Below are 10941 nucleotides of genomic sequence, written 5' to 3' on the forward strand. Positions count from 1 at the left end.
TCATGTGTTGTCATATTTCTCATTTTCCGCTCAATAAAATAAAAAATTTAAGTTATAATATATACAGATAGATTCAGAGGGATCCATAATTAAATTTTATAAACTCATGTAACGATATCAAATTAATATAAAACAAATATATATAGTGTTTAGTTGATTACTCAATATATATATACATATATATATATATATATATATATATATATATACATGATTTATGCAACAACTACTGTGTTCCCGTGAAATGTAGGTTGTGCTTTAACTCCGCCACAACCCCCAATTAATAGCATAAAGATTTGCTTATCTGGTTTAAAATAAGTGTGCACTTAGTCTTTAGCACACTTTTTAAGAAAACACTAAATTTTAGGAAAATATCCTAGATTAAATACTACTACTACCTAGTTAGTATGATTTCTTGATTACAGAAAAATTCACTTATCTAAATAGGGTAAATTTGAAAGAAAATAATTGATTATTTCTTGATTATATAAGTGGTCACTTATTTTAGACTAAAATAAAAAGGCTAAGTTGAAATTTAGTATGAACCGGAGGGAGTAACCTGTTGTCTACAATTTTCATCAGAATGTCAATTAATGTTTATCAAATGATTTATCTGTAATTACTTAATAAGTTATTTCTTTTGTCCCAACTTACATTGTGAGCATACTTTCTTTTATGGTCTGTCCTAAAAATATTTTCTTATAAGTTTCTGAATAATAATAGAAATATGTTTTAATCGTGGGCAAGAGTTACAAATGTCAGCTTCTTGAATAAGAATAAGCCGAAGTCGAAAGTGAATTCCTACTTAGTTTTCAAGATAAAAATTATGTGTACAAAATGTTTATATCTAACAATGCATAATCAATTTGATACATATATTTCTCAAATATAAATAAGTAAGCATACGAAGAAGCTAAGTGAATTCAACATAATTATACAGTGTAATTGTTTTTGGCGCGCTTAGTTCCGCCCAAAGCTATAACCAATAAAGCAAATTACATAAAATTTGTCGCATCTCATAAATATATTTGCATATACTTACTATTTGAGTATAATGAAAGACCAAATTTAATTAGTGAATGTCGTGAGTAGAAAGTATGAGGAATACAATATCTACAAGAAAGAAAGCCTGCAAACAAAGATAGAAAATAGTACTACTCCGTACTTTATAAATAGAAAACAAACAAGGTTCAAGGTACAGAGACACATTTAATGTGGGACCCACATGGTCTGGAGCAGACATTTCCAAAAGTTCCAATTCACCGTTCAAGTGGGCCCCAGACTGTCAGCAATTTGATACTCCATGCGTGTGCAGCTGATAAGCCATCATAGCAGCTCACCTTGCTAGTTTGCTTCGGGAACAAGTTATCCCGAGATATAATTATTCGGGATTAGTTATCCCGAATTTATTATTCCACCCTCAGTGTGGGATAAGAATAACTCTATAATTCGGGAATAACTAATTTCGAGATTAGTTATTTCGTAATTTTATCTCAATCGAATGTGGGAGAAGGCGGTACTAAATTTTTATTCTATAACTATTTGTACTTATACGTAAGGGTGGCAAATGGATGAGTTTGATTGGATTTGGGTAGGTCGAAAATGGTTTGAATAAAAATGAGTTGGAGTTCAACCCGTCAATATTTCATGTGAGTAACAATATGTGTTGGGTGATAAATGGATGGGTTGGTTATGACTTTGCCTATATTATATAAGTGCAATATTATTCCAAGTGTAATGTTTATAATTTTTTCTTTTATCAAATTGAATTAATTTTTTCATATATTTATAATTAAATATTATGAAATAGAAAATTCGAGTTGGGGCGGGGGGTGGAGGTGGGGATGGTGGGGGAGGTTTGGTGGTGGGGTAAAAAATAATTATCATTTTTGCTTAAGTTTTAAATTCATATTAGAAAATTCATTCTATATATATAAATATTTAGTTATAAACCCAATAACAAAAAGAAATGTTAGATTCAATGTCAAATTTAAAACTCATAATATAATATATATATATATATATATATATAGATACATGGGCGGAGCCACCTTCGGCGAAGGGTGGTCAGGTGCACACCCTTCGTCGAAAAATTACGCGGTGTACATAGGTTAAATGTTAGCTAGTATGAGTATATATTTAATTTTGCACACCCTTAACATACACTACAAGAAAATAGGTCTTCAACGAGAGGAAATACGGTCGCTAAAAGCCTTTGCCTTGATCCGGTAGTTAATAGTTAATAACGCCGGGAAAAAATCCAGTCGTCGCCGGTCACTAAAAGCTCTGTCGTTAAAACGTAATGATCGGATTTACAATCCGGTCGTTAATAGAGTGCTAGCGACCACAACAAATCCAGTCGTTAAATCTCCTTTAACGACCAAATATTCCCTTCACTAATTGTCATTCAAGTCGTTAAAAGCCTTCAATCATTACAAAAAAATCCAGTCATTAAAAAGTGTCTTTTGTATCTATTAACTTTCAATAGTATTTAAAATCTAAATAGTAATAATATTCTTTCATATTCATTGGCATAAACATATCTACATATACAAAATTAATAATTAATACTCATATAAACTTTCATAGTTTATTACAAAGAACTGTATGAAATTATCTGTCAACTCCTAACCAAAAAATGAAAATACTATTGTAGCAATATATACAAATGAGAACAATTTTAAACAACTCCAAATAAAATAGAGAATAGGGCTCTTGTGCTTCAGCTAGTTCAACTTGTTCTGTAATAATGCAAGCATACAAGTTTATAACATTACATAATTGTACTTTGCCAAACTTAAATTTTCAATAACTAAAAAAAGTCAAATCAAATCATAACTTTAACCAAAATAGAAAAAAAGAGATAATTTTTTTTGTGCAATAATCAACTTACGAACAAATATTAAACAAAAGTTTGTTGATATATCCAAACATTCAATATATAACAAATCAATAAAAATGCACAAATCTTAGTACCTCTATCAATGAAGGGGTTTTATAAAAAGTTGCTCGGTATTTTGGTAAATGATGGATGAAATAATGAATTTAAATAAACTTGACAATGACAGGCAAAATCATAGTGAATAAAGTAACACCGATGAAACATCTTTCTCCAAAATCAAAACAAACTGAATTTACGGAAGTAAATCACATAAGATCTCAATTATTGAGGCAAGAAATATTGACGATGGTTCAAATATACTTGCTTAGAGGCAACAGATATAATACATCATCAATTTCATATCAATGTTTAACATAAACTGAATTTACGGAAATGATTGTATTCCAAGTAACTGCATTCAGTAATTATGTATTACAAAAAAAAAAAAAAAAAAAAAGCCCGGCACACAAAACATCTCAAGTTAGCAGGGTCGGGGGAATTAAGGGCCGCACCCCGAGGTGTGTGACGTAGACAATACATCATCCAGTAATTAAAGCTACAAGGATTAGTATAATTCGGAAAAGACCACCCAACTATCAACAAAGCACCAAAGTCGTCAACATTGTTTATGCTAAAGGTTACGTTTTTTTGCTACATATATATATATATATATTCATTCAGGGGTTCAAAAATTCTAAAAGGTAAATACACGAAGAAGTCAGGGGGTTCAACATCTACTATATATACATGACAAAATAATTTTAATTTTGAAAATACACTGTAATTTTTTTGCCGAGGGGATTCGGATGAACCTCCTGGAGCCAATGTGGCTCCGCCCCGGTATATATATATATATATATATGTATGTATATTGTACAGTCATGTATTTGTCTTCAACCATGGTAAGCTTAAATAACAATTTAGATGTTGAATGACACAAGCACTGCAGCGTCATCTACATACTAAATGATGCAAGCACTGGTAACGGTGGAGTTACAATATTCGTGCGGATCCGAACTGACGCATTAACTTTTTCTTAAGTTTTAAATTCATATTAGAAATACAAATATTTAGTTATAAACCCAATAACAAAAATAAATGTTAGATTCAATGGCGATGATTTTTTTTTTACATCATTAGTGTATACAACTTATAAATTATTTTTATGCCGTGGAATTGGTCTATGCTGTCAAAAATAACTCGATCACCTTGTGATATAGATTTGCGTGTAAATTAGTAGTTTAAATTTTCCAACTTCAACTTAGACACTAATGGTCGGGGCTTTAGGAGCTTCGGCACATGTGGATCTAACGAACCTTATTGAAGTAGTGCCTAGCACATGACCCTCTCACTGAGAGATTACATTTGACCATGAGGAGTTTTGTCCGCATTTCTTTTGTTCCATTGTATGATTTGCCACGTTCTTTTGTTCCATTATAGCCATGAAAATACCCGCTTTTGCACTAAATAACAGGGGTAGCTGAATCGGACATGTGGCCTAAAGTCAAAATTTGGAAGAGGCCATAAATTTGTAGAACAATTTTTTTATATTTGTATTTGGAGTTTATTCTTATAATTCTTAAATTGTAAAATAATGAATTATATCCTTACAATCAATTTCTTTTTTATTTGGCAATGTATTTAAATTCTATAATATCTGTTGAGATATTATTGGTCTTAACCAAGATCATATTGATTTTAGTGTATAAAAAAATTCAACCAATTAAACTAGTGTTTACACAAATTTAATAAAATTATTCTATAAGAATTTTAAATATTTAAGAAAAAACAAAGACTTCACCTGATTGAATATGTCAATAAAAGTGCTATCTTCTACTTGTAAAATCTCCCTTTTAAAACTTTAAATTCCAACAGTAATTTAGAATAATCAATATCATATAGTAACCATTATGCTTTAAGAAATATTTAGTGATAAGATAATGCCTTTCTAAATCTAATTATTTGATTAGCTTGAGCTTGAAAAATGTTAACAATAACACTCAAAGAATTAAAGAAAAATGGTACAAAGTTAATTTAGTAAATAATATTGATCCAAGTTTAAGTGAAAAGATAGCTGCAATGTGAACTGGCTACATATTAGCACAAAATTTGAAAATATCTGCTTAATGATTTGTTTAAATTTGAAAGTAACTAATTTTAAAAACTTATTATCACTAATAATAAATACATAACTATATAATTACTTAAATATAACTTGTGAAATTTTTAGGCCTAAACTATTGCGGGGATAAAGCCACTGTCTTAGTGGCTTTACGGTTAAGCCGGCAGCCGGGCACTGCCAACTGCTAATTAAGCACAAGTATATGAGAGCCGATATTCCAACCTGTAACAGTTCGCACACAAAAGGAGAGTTCGAGTGTGAAAGCAATGTACTCATGCTCCTGAGATAAGGTATGCATTTAGTGCATTATCTAATTATAAGAGCAGGAGCAGCAAACACTACTTTCTTTAAGACGCTAAATACCACAGCAGCTAAGAATTATCTCATGTTTTCCGTTTGATATCTTCTTTTTATAAAGCAAATCGCTTTTGATTCTTGAATAATGATAGAAAATGACGACTCCTTCAAAAAAGCAAACTTATTCAAGTTCTTTTTTTCCAAAGAAGTCCCGCTCCGACCTCCCGACGAGTCATCTACTTAAAAGGATCTTGCAAGCACAACCTTAATCATTGAGCTCTCTCTCAAATGTTTCAACTGTGTTAATATTTACTTATTAGCGCATAATTCATATTTGACCTATATAATTATGTTTTCGTCACTACTCACGCTACAAGTAACTAGTCCGACACGGTATTACTCATCTCTCAGTCGTCATTGAAAGTTTTGTTGGCGTCTATTTTATGATAATAATACCCCGCCATTTTCAAATCTTGTGTTCGCCTGCATGTCTAATAGGTGAACACTTTAATTGAGGTGTCTAAATGAAAATTGGTATAAACTTTATTAGGCCGTCTATGTATTTGTCTTATAATTAAAGATATACACTGCAGATATTTCCTAACATATTAGGTCCAGTTGGCAGCTAATTCAAGATTTTCCTTCTTTTTAAGTCAGTTACTCCTATATTGTTTAAAACTGGGGTGTGTCTACAGTCTAGTGATTATATTGTAGAATAAACCTCAGTTGCCACACAAAATCAAACGAGGATATTAACAAGGGAGTGTTACCCACTATTCATTTTTCACTTCGGGCCTACCAAATTTTGGAAGGATCTTGTTAACCTTTTTAAGCTCCCTGCACTGCTACTTTGCTGACAAGACAGACCACGACTTCAGAAAAAAGTACTAGTACTACTGGTTAGTCAGTAGTACCTTTATTTCAATTTATTTATTTTTCTTTCATTTTTAGTCTCTTTTAAGAAAAGAATAAATCTTTCATAATTTGAAAATTCTTTAATTTTAAATTCTCATATGACATATTTAAGATTATAAGTTTAAAGATCATTTTAATACATTATACATATCTTTAATTTAAAATCACAAGACAAAGTCTTATTTACTTTCTTAAACTCTGTGACCAGTCAAACTAAACAAATAAATACAAAATGCATACAAACAACGACGACAACAACAACTAGTATAATTCCATAACTGAAGTCTAGGGAGGATAATATATACGCATACCATACCCCTACTTACCTCGGAGGTAGAGAGGCTATTTAAATACAAAATGCACCTTTACTACAACAACTGAAATCTCAAAAACAACATAAGAAACAATCGTGGTACGAAGTACACGTACACGAGATATCTGAAAAGATTATTTTTTACCATTCAAATTGTAGGTGGTCCAACTTCAGCAAGGATCTACACATATTTCTCTGCTTATATTTGCACACGAAGACTAATACTCTGTTCCATCGGATAAAAAACCATGTTCATCCTCCTCCTTAGATAGTTCCAAACTGTTTCTCCAGTCCTCCTTTGCAAATACGGTTCTTCTTCAAACTCTAGCATTATTTTCTTGAAAACACAATGCAACAGTTCACCTCCAGAAAGCAGTAAACAAAGGAAATACATAACCGGGGAAACGGAGTCCGGGAAGAGAACAGTGGCAATGGAAGCCAATGACAGAGAACTAAAGAAAACCATAACATGGTGCACTAGGTCAGAGAATTTCTTATAAACAGGATGGAAAGAAAATCTATGTTTAACTCCATATGTTAAACAGTATACGAGCAAAGAAGTGACAGAAACTCGCATGGTTTTGGGATGGGTCGAAAAAGGATCGGTTTTGTCATTATTGCCTTGATATTTTAGCTGAAGAAAGTTGAGGAGAATTGTGAAGAAGAATCCAAGAATAGTGAGGGAACAAGTACTGGTACTTTGCTCGTCGTACATATAAAAAATGTAGGATCGTGTGATCATGAAAGTTTCATTGAAATGACTAGTAAAAGTTGTCCATGCTTGGACGAGAAATAGGCCAATTCTTGAATTATTGGCCATTAATTGAATTAGAAAAGCTAAGATCAAATAAGGAGTGATTATGAAGGAGAAAAAGAGGCTGAAGAGGATTAAGTCTTAGCTTGTTTAGTTTTCAATCGAGTCGTTTATATAGAGTATCAAACAAATTAGGACAGAAGAAGGTTCGAAGAAGGTGCCTATTACCGCCTAGCGCGAATCATTCACCTACCGATAGCTGGTCACTTGGAAGTACCAAAGCACTAAATATCATTTGCTACTAGTAATATTTTAGACGACAAAGTTTATTACATAAGTACGGAGTTTATATTGTTAAATGACTTATGTTCGATGCTTTTCTTTCTCTTTTGGTGAAATACGTCTCATATTAACTCTAAATAAATTTTTAACTTAAAAGTTAATTGGCCAAAGTTATAGATGAACTCCTGAACTTGTCCTGATTTTTCATTTAGACCCCTTAACTGAAACGTTGACCATCTGGACTCTCGAACATAAGATAAACTGTGTCATTTGAACACCTCGTGCTAGCTGGGCACACGCGTACAGTACACTGCTTTAAACAGAGCGTGAGAGACTATTTTTTTTTTAATTTTTAATCATTAAAAATTAATTTTAACAAAAACTCTATTTTAAAATCTATTTAAATAATTAAAAAAATTGAAAAACCCAACCTGTCCTCTCTGATAGCCCACTTCGCCGCCGCTGCCTCCGCCGCCAGTGGCGCCGCTGTCACGACCCAACTAGGGGCCGCGACGGGTACCCAGGCTAACTACCGAGCACCGCTCATCTTACTATTCCTTAGTCTCATTACTAATCAATCTCCAAATCATGCTTAATTTATAAAGAAAACCATCTTTCATTTAGAAACAAAAATACTATATATACATGAGTTCCTTGGGCTAGCAAAAATAATATAGATGTGATCGTACATGCATCAACCCTGCCATGAGACCATACAACCCACAACGAGTATCTACGAGCCTCTATGGAACGACATACACAATTATACACAAAATATCATCATAGGCACCTCCGGAGCAATGGAGGGCTTTCAATCAACTGGCAACTCTAAGAATCTGGAGCAATGTCTCCTCCCTGTCTACCTGTGGGCATGAACACAGCGTCGAAAGAAAAAGGACGTCAGTACGAACATTGTACTGAGTATGAGAGGCATAAACAGTGAAAGAATACATCAATAACATAGAGAAACATCAACATAAACATCTGGATCTGACTACTGATCATAAAAGAAGTAATGCATGCTGTCTTACTCATACTCGTCATCATGGCATATATGCATCACACACAAGCTGCCCGTTCATATCGGAACGGTGTAATAATCAATAATAGTAGCCCTCGTCCAGGCCTCCCGCGTCCGGGGTACCATCTCATGCCGCCCACTAGTGGTGTCTGCCCATGCCCGAAGGTCATGGTGTCTCCGTACAGCTGCCCGCCTTGGCGGTGACTGCCCGGCCAACTAGGCACGGTGTAAAATGCTCATGACATGCTCAATGCAAAATACTCATAATAATATGGTCATCATAAAATACTCATCTTATCATGATATGTATATAAGGCTCAAGATCAACTTTATTCTATCGGGGTGACGTAAGGTCGTAATTCCCCGGTTACATTATGGAACCATTATGGACATTCTGCCTCACCTTGAAAGGACTAGTACATAAGGTGAGTGTAGGCAAGGAATAACATCCTCATATCGTATAGCTTATCTCATATAGACATTCATAGGCATAAGCTTTTAACTTCTTAGAAGGTGAGAGCTCAGGAAAGGAATAGGGATTAAAGCTAAGAGATTCATGCCATTAGAAGGAAGGACTAGCCTCACATACATTTGTCGTTTAGCTAAGCTATCGGTCACTCGTTCCCCTCCGATGTCACGTCGTCACCTTCATTAAAGAATGCGAAGTACATTAGCTACTTAACTATAAGAACGCGTCGCTAGTTCTAGGAAAAATTGGGCAGCACTTCCTTTGTTTATACTACTTTTCCCATGTTCTATGTCAACTCCCAACATTCACAATACTACTCACAATATCACAATCAACACTCGTCATTCATATGCACTTAGCAAAATCCACCATTTTCTTCCAATTAACTCACATTTAGGGTTATAGCTCATTATCGTGCTTTTCGCATACATAAAGCTCATTGTATAGCCTAAACATCATTCAAAACATGTTCATAATCACCACATTCCAACATCCGTGATTCAATCCCACTATCATCCAATTGTGTCACTATTCACTCAAAATACCCCATTTTCTATGTTCTTCTACATTTCAAGCATCTAAGCTTTCTAATACCTTAAACAACATGGGATGATCATAAAACTCACCTTGGATGATGGTTGAACAAGCCTTGAAAGAGAATACCTCTTTAGCACCAAAACCCTACTTCACTCTTTCTTGAATTTCCTTGAAGAAGATAAGCTTTACTTGAATCTACACACTTGATTTCATGTAATTGATGTTGTTGATCTTGGTTTTCTTTTGATATCTCTTATGGATGGATGTGGGAGAGAGTTCTAGAGTTTTCCTTAGCCAACAAGATGGAAAAAATGATTTTTGGACGAGTTGGGTACATTAAAAAGGGGTCTAGAATTTTCTGTACTGGCACGACATGCGACACACTTCACGAGTCGCGGAAATGCTCCGCGAGTCGCAGGTTGTGTCGCGGATCTTGCCAGACGACCGACCCTCACTGGCACAATCCGCGATGAAGTGGCGCGGTCACGGGTCGTGTCCGCGAGTCGCAGGTGGTGTCGCGGAGTGTGCCAGAAGTTGATATTATTTTACCCCGAAACGGTCTGTCGTAAAATGGCCATAACTTTTGATCCCGATATGCTGTGAGGGCCCACGACCTATGGTTAGAAAGCTCTTTCAGCTATCTACAACTTCCATCCTGAGGTGTTTTTCCCAAATTCCAACTTTAAAATGGAGTTGTGGCCCCTCCAAACCAGATCCTCCGAAAATGTTTCCTTAACTCGCCCTTTTGGATGGCTTAGGCCCATATTTGGGTTATGGGTCGTTCTTGGAACTTACTTGGCACTTAATTACCAACATAAGGGGCATTATAATTCTTCTCCTAAATATCATTAAGACATCACTAGTTCGATACTCGAAATCGTCCTTCACCAGTCGATTCACTGTGCACGAACGAAAATTTTCCGAGGTGTTACAGCCGCCGCTCCACTTCAAAATCTGTTTAAACAAATCTCCGACGAAAAACGGCACCATTTTTTTAATTATTTAAATAGATTTTGAAGCGGCGACGGCGGCGGTGGGGGCGGCGGAGGCAGCAGTGGAGGCGGCGAAGTGGGCTATCGGAGAGGATGGGTTGGGTTTTTCAGAATTTTTTAAAATTATTTAAATAGATTTTAAAATTAATTTTTCTTAAATTTTTTTGTTGACATGCCTTATTTTTATTGGTCTATTTTTCCATGTCACAGCAAGTGTACAGCACGCATGTGCCAAACTGGCACGAGGTGTTCAAATGACATAGTTTATCTTATGTTCGAGGATTTAGATGATCAACGTTTCAGTTGGGAGGTCTAAATGAAAAATCAGGACAAGTTCAGGGGTCCATCTATGACTTTG

This window comes from Lycium barbarum, chromosome 4 (assembly GCF_019175385.1).
Source record: "Lycium barbarum isolate Lr01 chromosome 4, ASM1917538v2, whole genome shotgun sequence".
Taxonomy (NCBI): Eukaryota; Viridiplantae; Streptophyta; class Magnoliopsida; order Solanales; family Solanaceae; genus Lycium; species Lycium barbarum.